The 15,950-nt window shown below is 40.5% G+C and overlaps 7 non-coding genes across 7 annotated transcripts; all 7 read right to left on the bottom strand.

The window, feature by feature from the left end:
- Positions 1–724: 724 nt before the first annotated feature.
- LOC148340783 (small nucleolar RNA U3) lies at positions 725–938 on the bottom strand. The gene has a single exon (XR_015842671.1). It is a non-coding gene; the product is annotated as a small nucleolar RNA U3 (small nucleolar RNA).
- A 2,799-nt stretch (positions 939–3,737) lies between these two features.
- LOC148340782 (U5 spliceosomal RNA) lies at positions 3,738–3,851 on the bottom strand. Its single transcript, XR_015842682.1, has one exon. It is a non-coding gene; the product is annotated as a U5 spliceosomal RNA (small nuclear RNA).
- Positions 3,852–4,859: 1,008 nt separating this feature from the next.
- On the bottom strand, positions 4,860–5,073 carry LOC148340781 (small nucleolar RNA U3). Its single transcript, XR_015842635.1, has one exon. It is a non-coding gene; the product is annotated as a small nucleolar RNA U3 (small nucleolar RNA).
- Positions 5,074–7,876: 2,803 nt separating this feature from the next.
- Positions 7,877–7,990, bottom strand: LOC148340780 (U5 spliceosomal RNA). Its single transcript, XR_015842681.1, has one exon. It is a non-coding gene; the product is annotated as a U5 spliceosomal RNA (small nuclear RNA).
- A 1,008-nt stretch (positions 7,991–8,998) lies between these two features.
- On the bottom strand, positions 8,999–9,212 carry LOC148340779 (small nucleolar RNA U3). Its single transcript, XR_015842667.1, has one exon. It is a non-coding gene; the product is annotated as a small nucleolar RNA U3 (small nucleolar RNA).
- Positions 9,213–12,015: 2,803 nt separating this feature from the next.
- LOC148340778 (U5 spliceosomal RNA) lies at positions 12,016–12,129 on the bottom strand. The gene has a single exon (XR_015842680.1). It is a non-coding gene; the product is annotated as a U5 spliceosomal RNA (small nuclear RNA).
- Positions 12,130–13,137: 1,008 nt separating this feature from the next.
- LOC148340777 (small nucleolar RNA U3) lies at positions 13,138–13,351 on the bottom strand. Its single transcript, XR_015842636.1, has one exon. It is a non-coding gene; the product is annotated as a small nucleolar RNA U3 (small nucleolar RNA).
- Between the last annotated feature and the right edge of the window lie 2,599 nt (positions 13,352–15,950).

Below are 15,950 nucleotides of genomic sequence, written 5' to 3'. Positions count from 1 at the left end.
GGAGAGATATGAACGATTTGACGGAAGTGATCGAAACGTTTATTTGACGTCCACACTGGCTCAACGGAGGGTTGCAGAGCCACGAAAGCTTGTAAAGCGTGTTCGGGGCCCTGTAAATTGGGAATTTTATGTTGGTTCTCTCTAGACCGCTGGGTTCAAAAAGTTGTGGTGAAAAGACGTCCTCCTAGAAATGAGTAAAATGTGTGGTACCACATGTCCCCAGCAGAGGGCGGAATCCCTGTATGGTGAGGTTGGTATTTGGGTTTCAGTCAGATGATGATAGTTTGTCATTTTCAACGTGAAATTACTTTTGCGTTTATATGATGATTGGTTACGTTTTAAAATAATTTAGAGTTTTTAATCTATTATGTTACTATTGGTTAAAAGCTGAATCAAATCAAACAGCAAATTCAATGAAATTAATTTCGATTGATTTTATGTGGGCCACTCTCACTTTCATGTGTTCTTTTATTTTCTGATCTTTTTTCCATGCAAGGGTGCTGTCAAACATGTGCTTCCGTTTTTACCTCAGGTGAAATATCCTGCTCATTAACTTCAACATTAGCACAGCAAATGAACTGAGAACCAGTTGAGGGAAGAGTCTGTCTTCTGCTCAAAACCAGCCAGGTAAGGGTTCTGCACCCAACAATCACAAATGGCCAGGTGACTTCTTAAAAAACTAATCAACGTAAATAGAGTCTTTCTCTTGATTTAACCACTGAGAACTACTCTGAACATATTCCTCCCAACACTGCTCTGCTGGAAAGCAGTGAACAATCATCAATGGCATAAAACATATGACTAACCATTGAATAGTGCCAGATTCATGCTCGGAAAGGAATATCTTGCTTCATCATCGTAGCTTGCGAGACCAAACACTTTAGAAGCACATTTCTCAAGTCGAGACCTATAGAAATGATCCCTGAAAGTATAGTCTTATTTCTGCAATCTGGGACGACTAGTAGTCATCTGGAAGACGACCACTTTTGCTCAGAGGACCTACTTTTGCTCAGACGTCTCAGCTCATCTAAAAGAACCAGCTCATGGTTGCTAAACAAAATGGTAGCTTTTAGCTGTCCAAAAAATGTTATCTTTTGGATAAATTATAGTCCTGACTATACTTTTCTCAAATTTTTAACCGGGGATGACCAACTCCTTTAGCTCAGGATGGTCATAGAATAAGGTCTCTGCTGACATTGATTGGTAAGGCGATCAGGTTCAACATCATCCAGTTGGGTGGTCGGAGCTTTATCGATCATTGTCACTGAGTGGAACGTGCATCATTTGTCATCAGTGTTGTTTGCAAGAATTTGGAAGATCAAACACTTCACAAATGTATTTCCTAAATCAAGAACTATTGAAGTGAGCCTAATAATTGCATAACATTCAGATACCACGGGAAGTCAAGTGTGTAGCGTATATGCCACATGTGGACCACTGATCAATGTCTGAGAGCGTGACAATATAAAGCAGATCAATATGGGGTCCCTACAAAGTGATTTGGCAAGGACTTGCCAGACTTTAAATTGATCAACAGACTCCTGATAAGGGACACTCTTCATCACCTAGAGGACTTCAGCAGACACTGGTTGCGCATTCAAGCTGCAATCAACGCAGTTAGTTTGGCATTTGCCAAACCCGTGACAGGGAGGGGTCAGCTTCCATCAACTTGGCCGGCTGGCCAAAGACTGACCCCAAGAGGTCGACATAAAAACTGCAGCGACAAGTTCCAATGCAGTATCATCGACCAAAACTACATTGTAATGAATTACAGTTGAACATATTTCTGTTGATTATTGTGAACTTTTGGTGGTCCAGGATTTTCCCCATACCTCCGACTGAAGAGCGGCAAATAGCTTAGGTCCGGTAAGTTCTGTACGAGTGCTAACTCCACCATTAAGATCTCTGCAACTCGTTTGACAGTTTCTTTATCCGTTTTTACAGAACACAAATCCAACAAGTAGTGAATACAAGGTAAAAACGTTTTACCACAAAGGATTGGCATGATGCGATCATATTGCTGTCTTACATAATAATTACGTCCTAGGTCTGTATAGCTATGCAAACAACACAGTTTTTTGTGATACTTTATCAAAAAAGGTCTGACCATGTAAAGAATCGCCGCTTTAACAACTATTACGAGATCCATATCAGCCCATCCCTTAGGAGGATCATCCCATGACATATGTTGTACATCATCCTCTGAAATAGGTGCAGGTCCTGGGTCTGGGTCGTTGAGGGTCTGAACCTTAGAGGGCTCAATCACACTGTTTGAGAACTCTTGTTCGGACCAACTAGGTACTCGTACCTCCTCGATTTGTGGAGATTCAGCCTGGTCGGACCAACTGGGCAGTTGGACCTCCTCGGTTTGTGAAGATTCTGCCGACAAGGTGGGGATCATCGGAGGGATCGACGGCGGTGTCGGGGAAACGGGACGGCTGCACCCTGAATATGATGGTTCGACAGTGTTGTATGAGGATACAGCAGGGGTAAGTAAGGGGTAGGATGTCCAGACTTGCCTGCCACTCACAATCTTTTCAAACACCTTAAGGCTCTTGTCAGATGTAGGATGTGACAGGCTTGGGGGGTGTCTATGCAATTCGCCAGGACTTGCACAGACAACACCCCAAGCATGCACATTGCCCATGCTTAGACTTATGTCAAAGGGGACATGTCTAGGCATGTTTGCAAAAAGAAAACGGGGGGCTTTTATCAACCGAATAATCATATACCTGGTCAACACCTTATTGAAAGGTAAAAACAACGCCAACTCTTTTCAACTCATATTATTTCACTTATTTAATTAGGTTATATATATATATATATATATATATAAATAATTTAATTAGATGATATATATTTCACTTATTTAATTAGCTGCTTTATATACCACTATACTTCAAATATAAAAATATTGATGACATAAGCACAGTTTGGGAGGGGGCTTGGGGACAGATGTACATGGGGAACACATCATTTTTTGACAGAAGCGGTATTCTGTAGGGTGGGATTAACACATCAAGCAGGAAAGGAAATTGGACATTTTTGACAGAAACTGTATTCTGTAGGGAAGGATTAACATTTCAAGGAGGCGGGGAAATTGGACATTTTTTAACAGAGGGGGCGGGGAAATTGGACATTTTTGACCGAAGCGGTATTCTGTAGGCGGGGCTATTACGTCATGAATAATTAAGAACGCTGTATTCTAATATCTCTCCCGCCCTATCAAAGTCCCAAAATAAAGCAGCTTCATTGAAGTTCAAATGTCAAATCAATTTTGCATAATGAAACGACCTGTTGTTTATCATTTCAACTCTATTTAAATAATTTGTATCATGTGTTTTTGTTTCAGAATTAAAAAGATGATCATCAGTAACCATTGTTACACCTTTTTTTTTTTACCACAAACCAACCGGCATAACTCTTCTTTTACACAGAAATTCTTTAGGTCTATGTCCTTTTAAATAAGAGCTGTGATAGATGTTTCTCCTAAATCCGTCATTTGAAATATGAATATATCTGTAACTATGTTTTCACAACTTAGTTGCAACAACTTTCCAATGCCTAGATCTTTGGTTTCACAAACACCCCAAATTAATTTTGCCTGACGTTTAGCCACATAGATAATCAAAAGCGGTGCAGCAACCATTGTGACAATCTTGACTTCCACTAAGTCGTCAGCCAACTTATAAATGGACGAAGACGCCTAGTCACATTAATATTCAACACTGTTAGAAGGCTCTGCTTTCGCAGAGCATCAAAAAATTTAGATTAACTCTTGCTGTTCCTCCCCACGGAAATCTTTAGTAAAAGGCGAAAGATTTATTCGATTTGAGAAGAAACAAGAGTGTACTAGGACTTAACTACTGAAACGGGCTAACCCATTGCCCGCTAAACCCCTTTAACAAACGGTCCCAGAGTCAAACGTGTCACCTTTATCTTTCAAACACGAGTGATAACCATTGATGGATATTTTTTTTGCTATACTTCAATGGTCTTCACTCTCATTACAAATGGACAGTATAAACGAATACTAGTGTGTAGGTCTTTGTGGCGGATACCTTCATTTGATCCATTTTCTGCGCAGAGGATTGTGGGTAAAAGGGCGAGCCCTATCAGCCAATGGTCGATGTAGCGAGGGGAGAGATATGAACGATTTGACGGAAGTGATTGAAACGTTTATTTGACGTCCACACTGGCTCAACGGAGGGTTGCAGAGCCACGAAAGCTTGTAAAGCGTGTTCGGGGCCCTGTAAATTGGGAATTTTATGTTGGTTCTCTCTAGAGCGCTGGGTTCAAAAAGTTGTGGTGAAAAGACGTCCTCCTAGAAATGAGTAAAATGTGTGGTACCACATGTCCCCAGCAGAGGGCGGAATCCCTGTATGGTGAGGTTGGTATTTGGGTTTCAGTCAGATGATGATAGTTTGTCATTTTCAACGTGAAATTACTTTTGCGTTTATATGATGATTGGTTACGTTTTAAAATAATTTAGAGTTTTTAATCTATTATGTTACTATTGGTTAAAAGCTGAATCAAACATCAAATTCAATGAAATTAATTTCGATTGATTTTATGTGGGCCACTCTCACTTTCATGTGTTCTTTTATTTTCTGATCTTTTTTCCATGCAAGGGTGCTGTCAAACATGTGCTTCCGTTTTTACCTCAGGTGAAATATCCTGCTAATTAACTTCAACATTAGCACAGCAAATGAACTGAGAACCAGTTGAGGGAAGAGTCTGTCTTCTGCTCAAAACCAGCCAGGTAAGGGTTCTGCACCCAACAATCACAAATGGCCAGGTGACTTCTTAAAAAACTAATCAACGTAAATAGAGTCTTTCTCTTGATTTAACCACTGAGAACTACTCTGAACATATTCCTCCCAACACTGCTCTGCTGGAAAGCAGTGAACAATCATCAATGGCATAAAACATATGACTAACCATAGATTAGTGCCAGATTCATGCTCGGAAAGGAATATCTTGCTTCATCATCGTAGCTTGCGAGACCAAACACTTTAGAAGCACATTTCTCAAGTCGAGACCTATAGAAATGATCCCTGAAAGTATAGTCTTATTTCTGCAATCTGGGACGACTAGTAGTCATCTGGAAGACGACCACTTTTGCTCAGAGGACCTACTTTTGCTCAGACGTCTCAGCTCATCTAAAAGAACCAGCTCATGGTTGCTAAACAAAATGGTAGCTTTTAGCTGTCCAAAAAATGTTATCTTTTGGATAAATTATAGTCCTGACTATACTTTTCTCAAATTTTTAACCGGGGATGACCAACTCCTTTAGCTCAGGATGGTCATAGAATAAGGTCTCTGCTGACATTGATTGGTAAGGCGATCAGGTTCAACATCATCCAGTTGGGTGGTCGGAGCTTTATCGATCATTGTCACTGAGTGGAACGTGCATCATTTGTCATCAGTGTTGTTTGCAAGAATTTGGAAGATCAAACACTTCGCAAATGTATTTCCTAAATCAAGAACTATTGAAGTGAGCCTAATAATTGCATAACATTCAGATACCACGGGAAGTCAAGTGTGTAGCGTATATGCCACATGTGGACCACTGATCAATGTCTGAGAGCGTGACAATATAAAGCAGATCAATATGGGGTCCCTACAAAGTGATTTGGCAAGGACTTGCCAGACTTTAAATTGATCAACAGACTCCTGATAAGGGACACTCTTCATCACCTAGAGGACTTCAGCAGACACTGGTTGCGCATTCAAGCTGCAATCAACGCAGTTAGTTTGGCATTTGCCAAACCCGAGACAGGGAGGGGTCAGCTTCCATCAACTTGGCCGGCTGGCCAAAGACTGACCCCAAGAGGTCGACATAAAAACTGCAGCGACAAGTTCCAATGCAGTATCATCGACCAAAACTACATTGTAATGAAATACAGTTGAACATATTTCTGTTGATTATTGTGAACTTTTGGTGGTCCAGGATTTTCCCCATACCTCCGACTGAAGAGCGGCAAATAGCTTAGGTCCGGTAAGTTCTGTACGAGTGCTAACTCCACCATTAAGATCTCTGCAACTCGTTTGACAGTTTCTTTATCCGTTTTTACAGAACACAAATCCAACAAGTAGTGAATACAAGGTAAAAACGTTTTACCACAAAGGATTGGCATGATGCGATCATATTGCTGTCTTACATAATAATTACGTCCTAGGTCTGTATAGCTATGCAAACAACACAGTTTTTTGTGATACTTTATCAAAAAAGGTCTGACCATGTAAAGAATCGCCGCTTTAACAACTATTACGAGATCCATATCAGCCCATCCCTTAGGAGGATCATCCCATGACATATGTTGTACATCATCCTCTGAAATAGGTGCAGGTCCTGGGTCTGGGTCGTTGAGGGTCTGAACCTTAGAGGGCTCAATCACACTGTTTGAGAACTCTTGTTCGGACCAACTAGGTACTCGTACCTCCTCGATTTGTGGAGATTCAGCCTGGTCGGACCAACTGGGCAGTTGGACCTCCTCGGTTTGTGAAGATTCTGCCGACAAGGTGGGGATCATCGGAGGGATCGACGGCGGTGTCGGGGAAACGGGACGGCTGCACCCTGAATATGATGGTTCGACAGTGTTGTATGAGGATACAGCAGGGGTAAGTAAGGGGTAGGATGTCCAGACTTGCCTGCCACTCACAATCTTTTCAAACACCTTAAGGCTCTTGTCAGATGTAGGATGTGACAGGCTTGGGGGGTGTCTATGCAATTCGCCAGGACTTGCACAGACAACACCCCAAGCATGCACATTGCCCATGCTTAGACTTATGTCAAAGGGGACATGTCTAGGCATGTTTGCAAAAAGAAAACGGGGGGCTTTTATCAACCGAATAATCATATACCTGGTCAACACCTTATTGAAAGGTAAAAACAACGCCAACTCTTTTCAACTCATATTATTTCACTTATTTAATTAGGTTATATATATATATATATATATATATATATAAATAATTTAATTAGATGATATATATTTCACTTATTTAATTAGCTGCTTTATATACCACTATACTTCAAATATAAAAATATTGATGACATAAGCACAGTTTGGGAGGGGGCTTGGGGACAGATGTACATGGGGAACACATCATTTTTTGACAGAAGCGGTATTCTGTAGGGTGGGATTAACACATCAAGCAGGAAAGGAAATTGGACATTTTTGACAGAAACTGTATTCTGTAGGGAAGGATTAACATTTCAAGGAGGCGGGGAAATTGGACATTTTTTAACAGAGGGGGCGGGGAAATTGGACATTTTTGACCGAAGCGGTATTCTGTAGGCGGGGCTATTACGTCATGAATAATTAAGAACGCTGTATTCTAATATCTCTCCCGCCCTATCAAAGTCCCAAAATAAAGCAGCTTCATTGAAGTTCAAATGTCAAATCAATTTTGCATAATGAAACGACCTGTTGTTTATCATTTCAACTCTATTTAAATAATTTGTATCATGTGTTTTTGTTTCAGAATTAAAAAGATGATCATCAGTAACCATTGTTACACCTTTTTTTTTTTACCACAAACCAACCGGCATAACTCTTCTTTTACACAGAAATTCTTTAGGTCTATGTCCTTTTAAATAAGAGCTGTGATAGATGTTTCTCCTAAATCCGTCATTTGAAATATGAATATATCTGTAACTATGTTTTCACAACTTAGTTGCAACAACTTTCCAATGCCTAGATCTTTGGTTTCACAAACACCCCGAATTAATTTTGCCTGACGTTTAGCCACATAGATAATCAAAAGCGGTGCAGCAACCATTGTAACAATCTTGACTTCCACTAAGTCGTCAGCCAACTTATAAATGGACGAAGACGCCTAGTCACATTAATATTCAACACTGTTAGAAGGCTCTGCTTTCGCAGAGCATCAAAAAATTTAGATTAACTCTTGCTGTTCCTCCCCACGGAAATCTTTAGTAAAAGGCGAAAGATTTATTCGATTTGAGAAGAAACAAGAGTGTACTAGGACTTAACTACTGAAACGGGCTAACCCATTGCCCGCTAAACCCCTTTAACAAACGGTCCCAGAGTCAAACGTGTCACCTTTATCTTTCAAACACGAGTGATAACCATTGATGGATATTTTTTTTGCTATACTTCAATGGTCTTCACTCTCATTACAAATGGACAGTATAAACGAATACTAGTGTGTAGGTCTTTGTGGCGGATACCTTCATTTGATCCATTTTCTGCGCAGAGGATTGTGGGTAAAAGGGCGAGCCCTATCAGCCAATGGTCGATGTAGCGAGGGGAGAGATATGAACGATTTGACGGAAGTGATTGAAACGTTTATTTGACGTCCACACTGGCTCAACGGAGGGTTGCAGAGCCACGAAAGCTTGTAAAGCGTGTTCGGGGCCCTGTAAATTGGGAATTTTATGTTGGTTCTCTCTAGAGCGCTGGGTTCAAAAAGTTGTGGTGAAAAGACGTCCTCCTAGAAATGAGTAAAATGTGTGGTACCACATGTCCCCAGCAGAGGGCGGAATCCCTGTATGGTGAGGTTGGTATTTGGGTTTCAGTCAGATGATGATAGTTTGTCATTTTCAACGTGAAATTACTTTTGCGTTTATATGATGATTGGTTACGTTTTAAAATAATTTAGAGTTTTTAATCTATTATGTTACTATTGGTTAAAAGCTGAATCAAACATCAAATTCAATGAAATTAATTTCGATTGATTTTATGTGGGCCACTCTCACTTTCATGTGTTCTTTTATTTTCTGATCTTTTTTCCATGCAAGGGTGCTGTCAAACATGTGCTTCCGTTTTTACCTCAGGTGAAATATCCTGCTCATTAACTTCAACATTAGCACAGCAAATGAACTGAGAACCAGTTGAGGGAAGAGTCTGTCTTCTGCTCAAAACCAGCCAGGTAAGGGTTCTGCACCCAACAATCACAAATGGCCAGGTGACTTCTTAAAAAACTAATCAACGTAAATAGAGTCTTTCTCTTGATTTAACCACTGAGAACTACTCTGAACATATTCCTCCCAACACTGCTCTGCTGGAAAGCAGTGAACAATCATCAATGGCATAAAACATATGACTAACCATTGATTAGTGCCAGATTCATGCTCGGAAAGGAATATCTTGCTTCATCATCGTAGCTTGCCAGACCAAACACTTTAGAAGCACATTTCTCAAGTCGAGACCTATAGAAATGATCCCTGAAAGTATAGTCTTATTTCTGCAATCTGGGACGACTAGTAGTCATCTGGAAGACGACCACTTTTGCTCAGAGGACCTACTTTTGCTCAGACGTCTCAGCTCATCTAAAAGAACCAGCTCATGGTTGCTAAACAAAATGGTAGCTTTTAGCTGTCCAAAAAATGTTATCTTTTGGATAAATTATAGTCCTGACTATACTTTTCTCAAATTTTTAACCGGGGATGACCAACTCCTTTAGCTCAGGATGGTCATAGAATAAGGTCTCTGCTGACATTGATTGGTAAGGCGATCAGGTTCAACATCATCCAGTTGGGTGGTCGGAGCTTTATCGATCATTGTCACTGAGTGGAACGTGCATCATTTGTCATCAGTGTTGTTTGCAAGAATTTGGAAGATCAAACACTTCACAAATGTATTTCCTAAATCAAGAACTATTGAAGTGAGCCTAATAATTGCATAACATTCAGATACCACGGGAAGTCAAGTGTGTAGCGTATATGCCACATGTGGACCACTGATCAATGTCTGAGAGCGTGACAATATAAAGCAGATCAATATGGGGTCCCTACAAAGTGATTTGGCAAGGACTTGCCAGACTTTAAATTGATCAACAGACTCCTGATAAGGGACACTCTTCATCACCTAGAGGACTTCAGCAGACACTGGTTGCGCATTCAAGCTGCAATCAACGCAGTTAGTTTGGCATTTGCCAAACCCGTGACAGGGAGGGGTCAGCTTCCATCAACTTGGCCGGCTGGCCAAAGACTGACCCCAAGAGGTCGACATAAAAACTGCAGCGACAAGTTCCAATGCAGTATCATCGACCAAAACTACATTGTAATGAATTACAGTTGAACATATTTCTGTTGATTATTGTGAACTTTTGGTGGTCCAGGATTTTCCCCATACCTCCGACTGAAGAGCGGCAAATAGCTTAGGTCCGGTAAGTTCTGTACGAGTGCTAACTCCACCATTAAGATCTCTGCAACTCGTTTGACAGTTTCTTTATCCGTTTTTACAGAACACAAATCCAACAAGTAGTGAATACAAGGTAAAAACGTTTTACCACAAAGGATTGGCATGATGCGATCATATTGCTGTCTTACATAATAATTACGTCCTAGGTCTGTATAGCTATGCAAACAACACAGTTTTTTGTGATACTTTATCAAAAAAGGTCTGACCATGTAAAGAATCGCCGCTTTAACAACTATTACGAGATCCATATCAGCCCATCCCTTAGGAGGATCATCCCATGACATATGTTGTACATCATCCTCTGAAATAGGTGCAGGTCCTGGGTCTGGGTCGTTGAGGGTCTGAACCTTAGAGGGCTCAATCACACTGTTTGAGAACTCTTGTTCGGACCAACTAGGTACTCGTACCTCCTCGATTTGTGGAGATTCAGCCTGGTCGGACCAACTGGGCAGTTGGACCTCCTCGGTTTGTGAAGATTCTGCCGACAAGGTGGGGATCATCGGAGGGATCGACGGCGGTGTCGGGGAAACGGGACGGCTGCACCCTGAATATGATGGTTCGACAGTGTTGTATGAGGATACAGCAGGGGTAAGTAAGGGGTAGGATGTCCAGACTTGCCTGCCACTCACAATCTTTTCAAACACCTTAAGGCTCTTGTCAGATGTAGGATGTGACAGGCTTGGGGGGTGTCTATGCAATTCGCCAGGACTTGCACAGACAACACCCCAAGCATGCACATTGCCCATGCTTAGACTTATGTCAAAGGGGACATGTCTAGGCATGTTTGCAAAAAGAAAACGGGGGGCTTTTATCAACCGAATAATCATATACCTGGTCAACACCTTATTGAAAGGTAAAAACAACGCCAACTCTTTTCAACTCATATTATTTCACTTATTTAATTAGGTTATATATATATATATATATATATATATATAAATAATTTAATTAGATGATATATATTTCACTTATTTAATTAGCTGCTTTATATACCACTATACTTCAAATATAAAAATATTGATGACATAAGCACAGTTTGGGAGGGGGCTTGGGGACAGATGTACATGGGGAACACATCATTTTTTGACAGAAGCGGTATTCTGTAGGGTGGGATTAACACATCAAGCAGGAAAGGAAATTGGACATTTTTGACAGAAACTGTATTCTGTAGGGAAGGATTAACATTTCAAGGAGGCGGGGAAATTGGACATTTTTTAACAGAGGGGGCGGGGAAATTGGACATTTTTGACCGAAGCGGTATTCTGTAGGCGGGGCTATTACGTCATGAATAATTAAGAACGCTGTATTCTAATATCTCTCCCGCCCTATCAAAGTCCCAAAATAAAGCAGCTTCATTGAAGTTCAAATGTCAAATCAATTTTGCATAATGAAACGACCTGTTGTTTATCATTTCAACTCTATTTAAATAATTTGTATCATGTGTTTTTGTTTCAGAATTAAAAAGATGATCATCAGTAACCATTGTTACACCTTTTTTTTTTTACCACAAACCAACCGGCATAACTCTTCTTTTACACAGAAATTCTTTAGGTCTATGTCCTTTTAAATAAGAGCTGTGATAGATGTTTCTCCTAAATCCGTCATTTGAAATATGAATATATCTGTAACTATGTTTTCACAACTTAGTTGCAACAACTTTCCAATGCCTAGATCTTTGGTTTCACAAACACCCCGAATTAATTTTGCCTGACGTTTAGCCACATAGATAATCAAAAGCGGTGCAGCAACCATTGTGACAATCTTGACTTCCACTAAGTCGTCAGCCAACTTATAAATGGACGAAGACGCCTAGTCACATTAATATTCAACACTGTTAGAAGGCTCTGCTTTCGCAGAGCATCAAAAAATTTAGATTAACTCTTGCTGTTCCTCCCCACGGAAATCTTTAGTAAAAGGCGAAAGATTTATTCGATTTGAGAAGAAACAAGAGTGTACTAGGACTTAACTACTGAAACGGGCTAACCCATTGCCCGCTAAACCCCTTTAACAAACGGTCCCAGAGTCAAACGTGTCACCTTTATCTTTCAAACACGAGTGATAACCATTGATGGATATTTTTTTTGCTATACTTCAATGGTCTTCACTCTCATTACAAATGGACAGTATAAACGAATACTAGTGTGTAGGACTTTGTGGCGGATACCTTCATTTGATCCATTTTCTGCGTAGAGGATTGTGGGTAAAAGGGCGAGCCCTATCAGCCAATGGTCGATGTAGCGAGGGGAGAGATATGAACGATTTGACGGAAGTGATTGAAACGTTTATTTGACGTCCACACTGGCTCAACGGAGGGTTGCAGAGCCACGAAAGCTTGTAAAGCGTGTTCGGGGCCCTGTAAATTGGGAATTTTATGTTGGTTCTCTCTAGAGCGCTGGGTTCAAAAAGTTGTGGTGAAAAGACGTCCTCCTAGAAATGAGTAAAATGTGTGGTACCACATGTCCCCAGCAGAGGGCGGACTCTCTGTATGGTGAGGTTGGTATTTGGGTTTCAGTCAGATGATGATAGTTTGTCATTTTCAACGTGAAATTACTTTTGCGTTTATATGATGATTGGTTACGTTTTAAAATAATTTAGAGTTTTTAATCTATTATGTTACTATTGGTTAAAAGCTGAATCAAACATCAAATTCAATGAAATTAATTTCGATTGATTTTATGTGGGCCACTCTCACTTTCATGTGTTCTTTTATTTTCTGATCTTTTTTCCATGCAAGGGTGCTGTCAAACATGTGCTTCCGTTTTTACCTCAGGTGAAATATCCTGCTCATTAACTTCAACATTAGCACAGCAAATGAACTGAGAACCAGTTGAGGGAAGAGTCTGTCTTCTGCTCAAAACCAGCCAGGTAAGGGTTCTGCACCCAACAATCACAAATGGCCAGGTGACTTCTTAAAAAACTAATCAACGTAAATAGAGTCTTTCTCTTGATTTAACCACTGAGAACTACTCTGAACATATTCCTCCCAACACTGCTCTGCTGGAAAGCAGTGAACAATCATCAATGGCATAAAACATATGACTAACCATTGATTAGTGCCAGATTCATGCTCGGAAAGGAATATCTTGCTTCATCATCGTAGCTTGCGAGACCAAACACTTTAGAAGCACATTTCTCAAGTCGAGACCTATAGAAATGATCCCTGAAAGTATAGTCTTATTTCTGCAATCTGGGACGACTAGTAGTCATCTGGAAGACGACCACTTTTGCTCAGAGGACCTACTTTTGCTCAGACGTCTCAGCTCATCTAAAAGAACCAGCTCATGGTTGCTAAACAAAATGGTAGCTTTTAGCTGTCCAAAAAATGTTATCTTTTGGATAAATTATAGTCCTGACTATACTTTTCTCAAATTTTTAACCGGGGATGACCAACTCCTTTAGCTCAGGATGGTCATAGAATAAGGTCTCTGCTGACATTGATTGGTAAGGCGATCAGGTTCAACATCATCCAGTTGGGTGGTCGGAGCTTTATCGATCATTGTCACTGAGTGGAACGTGCATCATTTGTCATCAGTGTTGTTTGCAAGAATTTGGAAGATCAAACACTTCGCAAATGTATTTCCTAAATCAAGAACTATTGAAGTGAGCCTAATAATTGCATAACATTCAGATACCACGGGAAGTCAAGTGTGTAGCGTATATGCCACATGTGGACCACTGATCAATGTCTGAGAGCGTGACAATATAAAGCAGATCAATATGGGGTCCCTACAAAGTGATTTGGCAAGGACTTGCCAGACTTTAAATTGATCAACAGACTCCTGATAAGGGACACTCTTCATCACCTAGAGGACTTCAGCAGACACTGGTTGCGCATTCAAGCTGCAATCAACGCAGTTAGTTTGGCATTTGCCAAACCCGTGACAGGGAGGGGTCAGCTTCCATCAACTTGGCCGGCTGGCCAAAGACTGACCCCAAGAGGTCGACATAAAAACTGCAGCGACAAGTTCCAATGCAGTATCATCGACCAAAACTACATTGTAATGAAATACAGTTGAACATATTTCTGTTGATTATTGTGAACTTTTGGTGGTCCAGGATTTTCCCCATACCTCCGACTGAAGAGCGGCAAATAGCTTAGGTCCGGTAAGTTCTGTACGAGTGCTAACTCCACCATTAAGATCTCTGCAACTCGTTTGACAGTTTCTTTATCCGTTTTTACAGAACACAAATCCAACAAGTAGTGAATACAAGGTAAAAACGTTTTACCACAAAGGATTGGCATGATGCGATCATATTGCTGTCTTACATAATAATTACGTCCTAGGTCTGTATAGCTATGCAAACAACACAGTTTTTTGTGATACTTTATCAAAAAAGGTCTGACCATGTAAAGAATCGCCGCTTTAACAACTATTACGAGATCCATATCAGCCCATCCCTTAGGAGGATCATCCCATGACATATGTTGTACATCATCCTCTGAAATAGGTGCAGGTCCTGGGTCTGGGTCGTTGAGGGTCTGAACCTTAGAGGGCTCAATCACACTGTTTGAGAACTCTTGTTCGGACCAACTAGGTACTCGTACCTCCTCGATTTGTGGAGATTCAGCCTGGTCGGACCAACTGGGCAGTTGGACCTCCTCGGTTTGTGAAGATTCTGCCGACAAGGTGGGGATCATCGGAGGGATCGACGGCGGTGTCGGGGAAACGGGACGGCTGCACCCTGAATATGATGGTTCGACAGTGTTGTATGAGGATACAGCAGGGGTAAGTAAGGGGTAGGATGTCCAGACTTGCCTGCCACTCACAATCTTTTCAAACACCTTAAGGCTCTTGTCAGATGTAGGATGTGACAGGCTTGGGGGGTGTCTATGCAATTCGCCAGGACTTGCACAGACAACACCCCAAGCATGCACATTGCCATGCTTAGACTTATGTCAAAGGGGACATGTCTAGGCATGTTTGCAAAAAGAAAACGGGGGGCTTTTATCAACCGAATAATCATATACCTGGTCAACACCTTATTGACAGGTAAAAACAACGCCAACTCTTTTCAACTCATATTATTTCACTTATTTAATTAGGTTATATATATATATATATAAATAATTTAATTAGATGATATATATTTCACTCATTTAATTAGCTGCTTTATATACCACTATACTTCAAATATAAAAATATTGATGACATAAGCACAGTTTGGGAGGGGGCTTGGGGACAGATGTACATGGGGAACACATCATTTTTTGACAGAAGCGGTATTCTGTAGGGTGGGATTAACACATCAAGCAGGAAAGGAAATTGGACATTTTTGACAGAAACTGTATTCTGTAGGCGGGGCTATGACGTCATGAATAATTAAGAACGCTGTTTTCTAATATCTCTCCCGCCCTATCAAAGTCCCAAAATAAAGCAGCTTCATTGAAGTTCAAATGTCAAATCAATTTTGCATAATGAAACGACCTGTTGTTTATCATTTCAACTCTATTTAAATAATTTGTATCATGTGTTTTTGTTTCAGAATTAAAAAGATGATCATCAGTAACCATTGTTACACCTTTTTTTTTTTACCACAAACCAACCGGCATAACTCTTCTTTTACACAGAAATTCTTTAGGTCTATGTCCTTTTAAATAAGAGCTGTGATAGATGTTTCTCCTAAATCCGTCATTTGATATATGAATATATCTGTAACTATGTTTTCACAACTTAGTTGCAACAACTTTCCAATGCCTAGATCTTTGGTTTCACAAACACCCCGAATTAATTTTGCCTGACGTTTAGCCACATAGATAATCAAAAGCGGTGAAGC

The sequence above is a fragment of the Idiotropiscis lumnitzeri genome, chromosome 3 (genome assembly GCF_059441095.1).
Source record: "Idiotropiscis lumnitzeri isolate Australia: NSW breed Sydney's pygmy pipehorse chromosome 3, RoL_Ilum_1.0, whole genome shotgun sequence".
In the NCBI taxonomy this organism is placed as follows: domain Eukaryota; kingdom Metazoa; phylum Chordata; class Actinopteri; order Syngnathiformes; family Syngnathidae; genus Idiotropiscis; species Idiotropiscis lumnitzeri.
The sequence above is the reverse complement of the archived record's forward strand: the minus strand, read 5'-3'. Positions and strand labels throughout refer to the sequence as shown.